Raw genomic sequence first — 14242 nt, forward strand, 5'->3', positions numbered from 1 at the left:
TTGCAATGTATGTACTCAAATATAGACGAAAAGCCACGGAAAATTTCAGTAATGCGAAAATGATGTGAGACGGAATATTTTTGTCTGCGAAATTTTTGTTTATTCTCTACAGCAACATACTTGTCGGAGTAAAAGTGGTTTTGACAATGACATGCAAACATAACGGTACCGTCTTAAAATTACAGCAACCCACGAATCCATCAACTAAGGAAACAAACCGTCATTTATTTGCGGGGACACACAGGTGATAACTTGTGTTCGCTCATCCAATTTTTACATTTCTGATAACAAGTAACGAGTACTGCGTCTGATTATAGCACTATTGGAGTTGTCATAATTGGCAAAGTACTGCGTTATGGCTGTTCATAATATTGACGTGGCCCATTCATAAGCCATTACCACCTTGGCTTGGGTGTATTTAGTTTGGGTGTGGGCCTCCGCTCTGTGTGCCACCACTTGATCCAGAGTGTCCTTCGGCATGTCCTTTTTTCAAGGCGCTGAGAGTTTGCACGCAGGAAAGACATACTAATAAAAAATGAATGTCACCTCGCTTCCTAAATATCTTGCTACCACATCTAAAATGTTTGATCAATGAACTGCAGTCGTCCCCTCTGAGAGCACCGTGTTGTGTCCAAGCGAAAATAGTTACCCCTTAATATTTTGCAGATAGTAGCTTCCAGACTAAGTGCTGGATTAGACCTTTTTGTTTAAAATAAGGACTTCAACAGTTCGCTGAGGAAAACATAAAAAAATTAAATTACTCCTTCATTGTAGGCCAATGCAGTTGCTTAAAATAATTGACCTATCAAGGCAGCAAATGATTTTTACACGTTTTCTTCCTGCCCGCTGGGCGGGTTACTGTAAAGAGAAGGATTGCTTGTAGCGGGCTGTCCACTTGTCCAAAATTGTTTCGCTGCCTAAAACCTCGACAATGTGCAATTATTGGCACATTAAATAAACAAACGCCATTTAAAGCTTAATCGAAACGTTGCGAACTTAACCTAGGCAATATTTTTTAAATGCAGCGGAGACCGCAAGCTTCATCGCGATTCTTAAAAAAGGAAAAAGAAAGACAGTTCCCCGTCTGGGTTTTCCTGGGTCGATGTCTTCCCGTCTGGGTTTAGCAACGGACGCAGATTTCGGTGCCTGAGATGGCGGTTAGAGCTTCGGGAAGGGATTGTCCTACGCACGGAAGCTTGCTTTCACTGAGGGCTCCCTGGCACGTGTGGCTGTCGAGGGTCAGCTCCCATCTGCCTGCACTTGAAAGTTTCGGAGCTTTGGGTGGAGTCCTGTCTGAGTGGCGGTCACTGCCGCGAACTCCGTTTGAGTGCGATAAAGAGCGGCACGCTTCGATCGCCGTATCGTCCGAGCCTCTCCTCCCACTGGGCACGCAGCAGGATGCTGGACATTGAGTGAGGTGTGCTCGGTGGTTTCGGACACAGTGGCCTGGTTCCATTGCCTCTACAATCTCGGTTGCTTTTATTTTGTAGCTACCAAATGTCCTCAGTTAAGTCTCGTCCCTTCTAGATGTTAGTTTCAATGTAGGCTCCCGGGTACGGCAAGTTACGTCTGTCGGATACATTCAATGTTTTCCCTGCTTTCAACTAGGTTAAAATAAACTGTGTTTAAGGCAAATCTCCCGAGGGCTGCATTCGTAGTCGTCTGAGTTTGGACTAATCCTTTGGCGGTCTGAACTTTGATCATTGAGCCTTGGACCTTGACCGTTGGTGGTTTAGGTCTTTAGCCATTGCCGTTTTGGCATTTGATTTGACTCGGTTTACCGTGGAAGAAAAATTCGCGTGTTAACCATCTTTGACCTTAGACCAAGGGGCGTTTGAAGTTTTTCAACAGTCTGTAGGGCTTTTACTACTTTTAAAACGTTCTTGCGCTTTTTATAAATATGTAGAGAATAAGCTATGCAGGTTTAGGGTTAGTTGTGTACACCCTGAAATGAGTTAGAGACTTTCTCAAGTACGTGTTGTCTTTGCGGATTTCTGCGTCACTGTCTGGATTAAGCAACGTCACTTAAGCCGTATCAAATATTCCACCCGTCTTTCTGGCCGTCGCAGCAATGAACGCATTCAATGAACACTTAAAAAATGTATTAATGAACGCAAAGCCATAACTGGTCAAAATATGTCCTGCGGCACGTAAATTGCGCAATACTATACCGAGCTGACAGGAGAGCTTTACTACACCTACCACTGATAGAGTGAACGCTTTAATGAGAGTTTGCCTGCTGTAAGTAGGTGCGACCTTATACACTTTCTGTAATCTTGTGATCCATTATATTTTCATCAAATCATGATTTACTTGTGAGAGGGCAACAGAGCAAAACACTACGCCCACCTCCCCTCGCGGGAACCCTGGTGTGATGCGACGCTGAAGGGGGTTCCATTGTGCCTTTCCGTTGGGTCAATTACTCGAATTGCGTGAGCAATCGTCTGGTAATGCGAGAGAGAGAGAGAGAGAGAGAGAGAGAGAGAGCAAGCGTAGCGCGGGTGACCGTCGACTGACAGTCCGGCCGGAGCGCGGCACTCCGGCAGCGCAGCGCGCAGCGCAGCTGCCAGAGTGCAGCGCGCCAGAAGGAGAGGAGACCGCGGAGAGAGAGGGCGCTGCACATGCGCACAGCGCGCTTGCGCCGCGCCCACCGCCGCGCGCTTTTGTTGGGAGAGAGTGTTCGCTATCGGCGCTATCAGAGAGAGCCGAGGAGGCGAGCGGAGGAGAGACGCAGCTGTGCGGACGTGGACGACGACGACGCAGGAAGGACAGGGCCGCCGGCAAGAGATGCTCCTCTCAGCGTCGCATCTAAAAATACGGAGGATCCATAACACTTGCCCAGACTGATGGAAATGCCTATTTGGACCTTCTGCTGATCTCCTGTAGAACTGTTTCATCAACTTAGCGGCCGCGCCCGTCTCCACTGCACCAGCGCCCCTTGACAGCACACTCTCCAGCCCGTTCGAATCGCCCGGTATCAACACGTGCGTCCTGACCACTCTCTTCCTTACCTGCATTTCTCAGGACTGCTCACAGTGCACATGCACAGCTACCTACGATGTTACGCTGCTGCTGTTTCCCTTACCAGGCACAGTGTCTCGAAAGGCTTCGCTGCACAGAGCACCCACGTGACATGTGTGATTTCCCTGCGCGCGCTATTCTTTTGAGCGCCTGCTAAAAGAAGCGCACGGTTCGAGCTCTGCTGCCTCGATGCAGAGTATTCAGTACTGGCGCCGACGGCTTTACCTTCCTGTCTAAATTTAATTTCATTTCTAAACGCAAAATCTACGTGTTGTTTTTCTTAATAATAGTGATTTCATGTTCTGGGTAGCCTTAGGTTGGAGGCGCAGCCAATGACGACAAATCTTTACCGATCTGCATCGCGCGAACAGACATATCACGTGGGTGCTCTGTGCAGCGGAGCGTTTGGAAATACGCTTCCCGGAAGGCACTTTGTCACCCTCTTTCAGAAACCGCCTCACCCTGTTTTGAAACGCGCCTCGCGTTCCTCATCAGGTGTTTTTAAGGCTTTCCCCTCAAAACACCGTTTATCACGTAATTCTGCATGGTACGTACAGTCCCGTTGCTGAAATTTCACAGGAAGAACTTCTCAATTTTACCGAGAAAACCTTTGCAGATTTAAAACCATATTATAAATTTGTAAAAAGAATAAAATCACACAAAAAAGTACCAAAATACGGCGTGCATTGACTTCACACATATCCTTTTCAAAAGATTTCACACGGTGCTCCCGCAGCAGCCGAGAACAAAGAATCACCAAATCCTTTTATTTAGCCGGACCTACGCAAGCAAAAAAATGCAAATTTGAGCTATTTATACTCTAGTGAGCTCCAGTAATTCGGATGCATTAGCAGAACTGCTCCGCAATAAGTTCCAAATGCCACGTATTACGAACAGGTAATACTGAACATAAAGTACCACAAAAATTGCTGACAGAAAAGAAATCATTTTTATACCAGGGGAAGTAAACACAGAGCGTAAAAAATGAGAGCTCACACTTATTACACACAAACAACTGCAGCTTCTAAACAATCTTGAATACTATATTGGTGACAATATTGATTATACATGCACAAAGTGGACACTGACGTCTATCCGTCGTTACGTTTCAGAACTCCCATACTGTGATACAACAGAATTGGTTATTAACCTAGGGCTGAAAAGGTTGCGCCGATGAGAGCTAAACAAGGTGGCTATTCGCAAAAGTATTTCCGTAAGGAGCCCTAATAAGTGAATCGCAGAGGCGGCTACCGCCAGGAAAACAACAAAATTCGCCCATCTCGACGAAGTGAATCATGACGAGCAGGGGAAGCACTAGGCACCGTTCTTACCGTAAATCATCCGTGGTATTGCCCACTCACGTATGTAAATGAGCGACAACACGTGTATACAGTATATACAATTCTAATGCAATCCAATCTGATACAATTATATTTATTCAAATCCAATCCATTTCAATCCACTACATTTCAATCCAATCGAATCCAATCCAATTCAATGCTCCTCGAGCATGCGCAACGCTGTGTACACGGACGCCAAGCCCCGGACAGAGGGAGGTCCTAAGGTGCTTCGCCCCTAAAACATGGCGGAAAGACACATTGGTATTTGCCGAGTAGCCTCGACAACTAAAGAGGGGTTGCTAAAAACCTAACGCACCAGCTCAACTCCTAAAAGGCCGTAACTTCCGCTCTTTCCAGCGTTTCCTCGGTCACTTCCACGTTGTATGCACGAATGTCGTTCGTTTTAATTCTGTTAAGCAATTTCGACAGCTCAGCTAATTCTTTTATGACTGTAGTCAACACTTCAAAACAGGTATTTGTGATGAACACGTATTTTAACCGCGGAACTGTTCAAGCGTCAGTTCTTCCCGTGCCTCGCGTCGCTCAAAAGTTGGCGCAGCAAAGTAGAGAGGAGGATACTGCTGGGCAACATAGTGTGAGGGAAAGTGACGACGAGGCAACGAGCAAACGAGCAGGCGTGGGGAGCACAGGGCTCAACAAACAAAGGCTTCCCGTGGTTGGAATCGAACCTGGGTCACTCGCGTTGTGAAACCGGCGTCCATGTGACTAGAATAGCATTTAAATGCGTATTAAAATGCTTAAAATTCAGCCGTCACAATTAACTGATAATATACACAATAACAAACACATCAGTATAACAAAAAATGTAATTTATCCAAAACTGAGGCAAGCCGACGCACGCATCCAAATAATGCAGCCACTGTGGCGGATCTCTTTGCTGCGCATAAACGCTCCGCAGCAACGCTGCGTGCTGTTATGGTCCCTCTGCGAGAGAGAGACAGAAAAAACTTAATGAAGACCAGCGATTTTTTGATAGCCGAGCCATCGCGCAGACTTGCTACACCAGATGATAGCAAAAAAATTATAAAAATGAAAAAAAAAGCCACGTGTTGCTCCCAAACTTTCAGTCACGTGCAAAACGTTTTTCACGGAACTCTGTCCAGTTCAGTGCACCGAAGAAACTCCAAGACAGCTTTGGTTGCATGTATAGCCTGACTATGACCAGGCTAAGTACCTGAAACAGACCTCAACTCAAGTCCTGCACCAAGCAGCTTGCACAAAGATAATATGAGTGCACGATGTGCTTTCGACACACGCATATTACCTTATGAATGCCTTCTTGTTAGTAACATGTGGAAAAGAAGAGGTGGATCACTCCTGCATTTTGCGCAGGTAATGTCCTCTGTAGGCCAAATTCAGCGCAGTCTATGCCGAATGACTTCCTCGCGCTTGCAAAGCTCAGGTGGCGTTCGGAAGGGTCACTTGGGATCAATGATGGGAAGAGGTGCGTATTGCTGTCGTCCGTAAGTCCAGAGAGACAATTGTGTTTTCTGTGCGATTGATGGGACAAGTATTGCTGCATCTTTTCTCGTGAATAGAATCGGCAGATCTTGACTAAAGTGGGACATCAGATGCTTTTGGGAGATACGTCATTGCCGAAAACTCCGCCGTTGGCTGGAAGCCACTGCATAATCATGCTTTGTTCCCTTTGTAAGTGCAAAAGATTGATTTCCCAGGACAGCTGTTCTTTTGAAAGCGATTTTAAGCTCTCGGGTGTTGTCCTGAAGTTTGTAAAACCAGCCGATAGATTTGCCGGCCGATTTAGCATATACTGAACAGTAGCACGCAGCCCAGCAAGCTCAGTAACTGCTGTAGAGGACTTCTGGCTAAGTGGGGCCCAGATTGTAGTGAGCGATGAAGGAATCTAGATCCCTGTCACTGCCTATGTTGCTGTCAATGAACCGTGAACGTAAACGTGAGTGTGTTTTGTGCATTCGTTGCTGAAATGCACCACGGCGAATAATTTTACAGTTGGGGCCCGTATATCCACCTCCCGCTTAAATTCAGGTAGAGTGGTGGCAAATTTTGTTGGAGGAAATTGCCACGGAGGCTGAGGAGAAGAAACTGAAGGCCGACTCTGGAAACCCCGATCGTGCTGTACTTCAGAGACCTGGGCGGCAGCTAAAAGATGCCCATGTTGCCTTGGGATAACATGCGTGCGCAGTTGTTACGTTTTTTGCAAAGCCGTCGGTGGAAGCTGTCCGCTTTCTGCCAAGGTTCCGACTGAGGAGGTAGTCTTCCGACGACCGAGACATATTCTCAGTATTCGGGCCTGCAACCCTTCTAGTATTTTAAAACTCCCTTAGGAAAGAGAAGCCAAGGCTAAGAAGCATAGCGAAGTATGGCTTCGCAGATCGCTGTATGGCAATAAAAGAGAGCTGACGCTATATCCATCAGTGCTATTGGAAATCACCCCGATAATATGCGCAAATGTTTTTAACTTCTCCTTTAGGCTTTGGATGTGCAGCGTTTATGCTAGGTGGCGGTGGAAACCAACACACAAGAAACTTGAATTGGTGACGTAAATTATCCGCACCCCTGCTGCCGTTAACTCGTTATTGAGACGTCCTGATGTGTGGAGGCATTTGTGGCACACCTGGTCGGTCAAGGCCTGCTGTCGCGAGAGATTCTTCCGTCGAGCTTAATGCACGCTGGAGCCTCGCCCGGAACACACCCCTGTTGCGGCCCGACCAAGAGAAGCCGATATCATCAGCGCACATGGAGATTTCAACCGATTTCAGCTAGCATCTCTGACGGTATTAAATCTCTGAAGACAAGCAGCTCTGAAGGCAAGCACCTCGGAAGACATTAAAAACTGCGGGCCAATCCACCCTGCGAAGGTGGTCGGAAAGAGAAGCTGCAAACGACACCCACAACGATTACCCATGCGACGTCACTTGAATTAACACACGTAGCTCTAAAAAGAAGTAAACCTGAGCCAAGTGAAGCGTACTTAAACACACCCTTTATTTCTTCAAACAGGTATCTTTTGCAAGGGTTAAATAATTGCATGATCCATGACTGGTGGTTGGTTGAGTTGTATGGAACCACAGGAGTGGAAATTCTTTTTTATAACACTAAAGGAAGCACATAAATGGCGTTACACGATTTCACTTCTCCTCCGTCTCTGCCACCGCCAAAGGAGGCGACGAAGTCGGCGGCAAAGATGGAGGGAAGTGAGATGCCATACATCGGTGTGAGCGTCTTGTAATTTTAACGAACTCCTGGCGCATGCGCTAGGCGCGCTCATGGCCGCTACACGTGCGCGTGCGGAGCGCATACCGACGCGGGAGGTCGCGTGAAACTGTCACGTGGCATTCAGCGAGAACAAACCAGGAGCTGTGCTTGGTGAGTATACACTGCTTTTCTCCCCCGTCTCCGCGGGCGCTCGTAGCTCAACTGCTAAGATAACGGGATCTCGCACTGTTTTTCTCTTCGTTCCAGGCTCCGTTCCTGATGGTGGCAGTACTTTCTTTTATATTTTCTCTGGAGTTTTCTGTTCACGTGGACGGTCGCGTGAACATGGCCGGTAGAGGTAACCTTGGGTAGAGGTTACCTCTACGCATGTCCCAAGGCTACCTCTACCTCTACCTCTAGAAGATGCGGACACAATGCCCCAGCCTGAGGGACACTTCGGGTAACGCTATGGAGGGATGTCTAACCATTCGCTACAGATATGTAGACTCTCCCATAGGAGAGGTAATCAGACATCCAGGGGTACATTCGTTATGCAATGCCTGAAGACCTAATTGCTATCCAGACCGCTTCATAAGCAACAGAGTCATATGCCGATTTGACGTCAAATAATACTGCAATGGTAATGTGCTCTGGGATGTTTGAGTTATTCACATATGTTTTAAGGGCAATGACGCGGTCAGTGCTGCTCCGGCACTTGTGAAAGCCAGATGTCTGTGACGTATATAAATTCTGTCCGTGGAGTCCAGTCTGGACGATACGGCCCTAGTGAGGGGCGGTACCACCTTCTCCATGAGCTTGCCAATGCAGCTTAAAGGAGCAATGGGCCGATACAAATTAATATTTGAGGGGTCTTTGTAAGGTTTCACAACTGGCACTATGAGAGTGCGTTTCTACCCAGGCTCTAGTCATCCGATCTACCAGGAACGGTTGAATATTAAGAAAATCCACAGCTTTGCATTGGTTCCTAGATGACATAAAACATTATAACTTATCCCGTCAGGGCCCGATCAAGTCTTTGTTAGCTGAGCACGCAGCAGCTTCAAGCTGTGCCATAGAAAACGGTTCGTCCTTGTAGGGTGTGTTCGATGATGGGTTTGGTGCCCTGGAAATGGTCTTTGGTAAAGACCCCGGTGCGGCAGTAATTTTGGCACAAAATGCTTCAGCGACATCGAAGTCGCTTACCTTCATTCTCATACAATACAGTTGAAAGGGTAAAACTGAGTTCGCGGTGCGCAGAGACCACGCACTAAACTCCGTAACCTTGTAAGTGGCCCCTAGGGGCATAGCTTAGAACAAAAATACAGCAATTCGCGTTTGGTCAGCTTCCTTAGATATCTCTGAATGAGCTTTTGCGTGCGTCTGTGTCCCCGTATGTCTTCTCCTGCGGAAGTCTTACCCGCACGCATTTCTACCCTTCTACGTATCGCCCTAAGATTTTCGTACTCGATATCAGCCACTGTATTCTCCTTCGGCAGGCTCGTGGTTTTGCTGCACAACCTCAGGGTCTTCCAATGCTGTTAATAGCGTCTTCGTACGACGAGAAATCCGCAGCGCTCGTTTTCATTGCGGTGGTGAAGTTAGAAGTATCCCAGCTTCTAAGGCGATGCACTCGGTGTGGTGGCGGCCACGATCGTACCACGTGCAACGTCGAGAATCTCCGTTGTGCTAACTCTGGAAACAACCGTGAAGCGACTTCTGGAAGCTGGTCGGCGCAGGTGAGGCTGGCGATAGACGCGTGCCGAGAACAGAATACCATTAAAGTGTTCGTCATAGCTTTTCTTGAAAAGCTTATCAGCCGCTCCACCGAAAACTCGACAGTAAGGAAATTAAAATGCCCACAACTTGTTTTAAAAAGCCCCATGGCGGCTTTCTATTAATCTCTACCCTATAAACAAGGATAAAAGTTTCATAGTTAATCTTTCCCCTATAAAAAAAGGATAAAAGTTTTATAGTAACTGATGAGCTTTTGGGGTATAGGAAGTAAAAGTGGATGATCTGCCAACTAGAAGCATTAAAGAGACACAACTTGGTGCACAAAAACCACCAGACACCAAAGTAAGAGAATAATAATCCCTACGGATAGGCTCTAAAAAGAGTCTGTACACGTTCTTGTGGGGATCTGAATGTGCTATCATCGCATTCGAGGTGCGGCGCATTTCCTTTCGGTTCATAGTTCGAGCGTTGACTTTGCACTTCGGCTGATTTGAAGTGGACGGATGTTCGGGTGGGGGGGCGTGCGTAGCGAATCGGCTGCGCCCACTAACGACGTAAGCTCTGACGTGCAGATTTTCTCCGAATTGAGACAGATTTCTCCGAGTTGAGACAGACGGCGTCCGCTAGGGGGAATCAGCGTCCAATGTGGCCAAATATTCTCCCCTTCGGTGCTAACAACAGCCCCTGGTTTTGACGACCTGACTGTAGGAAATGGTGATACACGAACCTACGGATCGGTGGTGGTACGAGCCTATAATTTCCCTTCGTGTATAATATTTACTTCTGCTGACAAAGGGGCACCATTCCCCCGCACATGTTTCGCGTTCTGCGTGAGCCTGAGCGTGGAGGAGCGTCTGAGAAAACGAACTATTGGCCTTGGCGGGGCTAATAAAAATGGCAACGGTGCCTGTAAGTACAACGCCTTGCCCCTTAGAGTATAACCTTCGGCGTGTTGAACCTCATTTTTGGAGAAGCCAAAAAAGACGCGAGCGCGACGTATATAGGACACTGAGCAGTTCGATATACCCTGACCTCTATAACTCGTTATGCCCCTTTTTAATATTGAAGGGATGTCTCCACATCACAGCTCTCAATGCCCACATCGCTAAAGGACATTCTTCCTAAAAACTACTACTTTGAGCGCGACCCTAATATTACGTTCGTGTGCGGACATTATTTCTATAAACTTGGCACAGGAGCCACTACTTATTTTTTGATTCACCGTTTAGGGGATCAAGTTAGCAGTTTTTCGTTATTTCTCATCACCGTCATGAGCATACTCAGGTTCCCTGCAGGACGATGGCCTCTCTCATTCACCTCCAACCGCTAGTATCCTGTGGTGCTCGAGCAGACAGTTTACCCCCGAAATTCGCTATTCCAACCCCCATTGTGGTCTTCCACTTTTTCTAGATCCATCTCTTGGTATCCACTCTGTTACCTTTGTTGTCCACCTGTTGTTGGTTAATCTCACCAGATGGCCAGCCCAAGTCCATTTCTTTTTCTTTACTTCAACTGTGATATTGTCAGCTGTAGGTTGTTCTCTGATCGAGGCAGCTCGTTTCCTATCCCTCACTGTTCTTTCTAACATTATAAGTTCCATGGCCCGTTGAGTCGAGATACGTTTGCTTTCTTTTATAAGAGTCATGTTGTTTCCTAGGTACCAACATTCTGCTCCGTATGTCATCACCAGCAGTATGCACTAGTTTCATATTTTTCTTTTCGGGGACAGAGGTGGCTTTTATAATTTGGGAGTGCTTGCCGAGTGCCCCCAAACCATACCTATTCTGCGCCGGATTTGCCTGTCGTGGTTTGGGGTCGGCACTAACCACCTGCTCGAAGTTGTTACATTCTTTTACTTCTTCTAGCTTTTCGTTTCCTAAGCTGAAGGGGACGTTTTTGGAATAGTTATTCCTCATTACTTTAGATTTATTCAGATTTATATTTAGTACCACGGCCGTGCTTTCTGATTTTAGTTCTTCAAGCACCGTTTGCATGCGTTCTCCAGTGTCACTCAGCAAGACTATGTCGTCCGCAAACCTCAAATAGCTCAAGTATTGGTGGTTTAATCATAATGCTAAGTTTCCCCTGTTCAGCTTTCTAAATACCCCCTCCAGATATTCTGTGAATTGTTATGAATTGTTTTGAAGAGACGGTATCTCCCTGCCTTACCCCTCTTCGGATAGGAGGTTTATCATTTTGCTTGTGGAGGTTAATCCTTCTCGTGCATTCCTGTGTATGTATTCTACAAGTATCCTTTATGTTTCTATTCCCTTGTCTTTTAGTGCTTCTACAACGGGCGTGGTCAATACGGAATCAAACGCTTTCTGGTAACCTACAAATGCCGTGTTAAGCTTTTTTTTTCTTTCACTTGATTGGCGACACAGATGTGATCTATGGTTCTCTTCCCTGAACCCAGACTGCTCTCTAGACAGGCTTTGGGAATCGAGGCTGCCACCTATGCGGCTAAATATAACTTTGCTAAACAGCTTGCAAACAACTCAGAGTAGATTGGTGGGAAAGTAATTCTTAAGTTCCTTAGGATCTCCCTTCGTATAAATAAGTATAATGTTGGCGTTTTCCAGGATGGGCACTTGTGTCTTCTGCATCAAAAAAACATTGCAGCGAGCTTTTCGAGTACAATATCTCCTCTATTCTTCAAAATATCTACAGTTACGAAATCGCAACCTGAAGCTTTTTGTAAGAACCAGTCGGGCTTGCTGTTCATGTCAAATGTTTACAGCGCAGACACAGAGGGCGAAGAACGCTACACCAGAAGCGCTAAGGTGTAACGTGGTGTCAGTGCTTGTTGTGTAACGTACTTCGTCCTTCGTGTGTCTCGCGGTAAACATTTGACAGCTTTTCGTGTTTTCATGCCTTTGAAAGCTTTCCAACTTCCTTGTTATTCAACCTAGAACAAAATGGTTGTTGTGTGGGCTATGAATCGACCCGGCAATGATTGTTCATTCACTCGAAGATCTAACCGCGGACATGTTGTAGCAGGCCGTAATTTGCGGCACGGAAGGCGTAATGCGTTCGAAATAACAACAAAACTCGGACCACTCGCGAGCGCGTGCTTTGCGGCGACCGCCGAGCGTGCTACGCACCCGCAGTTGCTTTAGCAAAACAAAACTGGCGAAAATTATCAGGAGCGCCTTCCTTTGCCAGCAATCTACAGCGCATAGCTGCCATAACACCTGCTCCACGGAGCCTCAAGGGCACTCCACGAACGCAGCGCATGCGTCGTGCACGTACGTGCCGCCGCTCCGCCGCAGCTGTCGCCAAGCGCTACCGTGCCTTTATTGCTTGGCCTGAGGAACACGACAATATCGATGCATATCACGATAACTACTACTACCACAGTGCAAAGTTACGACAGAACATGCAAATAGGTATGACAAACTTTTACAAATGGGTGGTGATGCGTTCTTGAGTGATCACGTAGAAAAAAATCCTGCAGCTTCGCTATGGTTCAATCCTTGCGCGCCTGAGTGCCATTATCACTGATATCAATTTTATATTAAAGCACTGTAGCGCAGTGATTATGATGATATCATAATCTCTGATAGTCACACGCCGAGCTCAGGGGCATTGTCCCCAATACTTTCCTGAGAAGGCAGGTGCCATCGTCAGAAGGCATTCCCTCATGGGGATATGTATTTACTTTGGTTACGTTGACGTCGGAACCAGATCATCATCATCATCATCATCACCAGCCTATCTTGGCCATCATCACCAGCCTAACTTGGCCTAAGTAGATATATTCGCTTACCACTTCCACTGCCTCGCCACCTATCTCAAACCGCTGTGCTGTCCCGAGGTTATTGATCATTACTTTAGTTTTCTGCATATTAATTTTCAGGCCCACGGTTCCAGGCCCACCGAACCAGATAACCCTTCGTGAATCGAACGTGATCGTCTGGGAGCAGGAGTCATCTTCATCGGAAAATCTGGATAAGTGATGAATATGTGTGGCCTTCCTTCAGTTGAAACATACCTTTACCGTAAAATTGAGCCCACCGATGTTTTGAACCGAAGCCAACTTATCATGCAGTCGCGGACAGCCTAAGCTGAAACAATGGATGGGTGGCCTGGAGACGCTGGTGGCGCCGCCACTCCGTGAGAACAAAAAGCAGCGAAAAGATGAAACTCTCCTTCGAGGATCCTCTTCGCTGGTGCGCCGTGAATCGGGGCCAATTTTGTCTTCAAGATAATGTTGATGGCCACATGCGCAGGTGTGCAAGCTACCCTCTCGTGTAGGAGACGAAAACACCGGATTCGCTGAGGAAGGGCACTTTGGGACACATCGTTCGCCTCGTCGACGCTTTCAGTTCTCGCGGCTCCGCCCCACCAATAGTCTGTTTGAGCGGCTGTGCCGATGCTGATGCTGCAAACGGCCTTTCGTCGGTCCTCATGCACCGGTGGTTGGTGTTTCCTCTCTCGAAGGCAACAACGCATTTACTCTATCTACCTTTGGTTAGGCTCGATGCAGGCTTGACTCGGATTCCTGGTGCCCTGGGATCGACTCTCATGTCGTCCAAAACTTTACTAACTTTCGTTCGGATTGTCTACCTGCTACGGACGGCCAATTCCGTTTTTTTTTCTCTGAACGGACAAGGACATCATAATACCCTATGTGTGCTTCTTGTGATTACAAAATTGTCGGAAAAAGCACGAAGATTGAGCTCGCTGAACAGAAGAAGCCGTTGCGTCGCACAAATAGGGAAGAGACAGGCGAGTACTTCTTATTTGCTTGAATTTGCATGAAGATGGCAAGGACGTATCAACCGAGACATTCCTATTGGATGGGGCTGTAGGACTCAAAAGGTGTTGTGGCACATTTAGCCGTCACCACTGAGCACTCGCACAAATGTGAACATCTACGTTAAGAAGGGCGCAGGACCATTTGTACGTGGCACCAACGTTGATGAAAAGCCATAGGAATTCGAGGG

The sequence above is a fragment of the Haemaphysalis longicornis genome, unplaced genomic scaffold, assembly GCF_048455015.1.
Source record: "Haemaphysalis longicornis isolate Haplotype H1 unplaced genomic scaffold, Haemaphysalis longicornis Haplotype H1 scaffold_13, whole genome shotgun sequence".
Classification (NCBI taxonomy): domain Eukaryota; kingdom Metazoa; phylum Arthropoda; class Arachnida; order Ixodida; family Ixodidae; genus Haemaphysalis; species Haemaphysalis longicornis.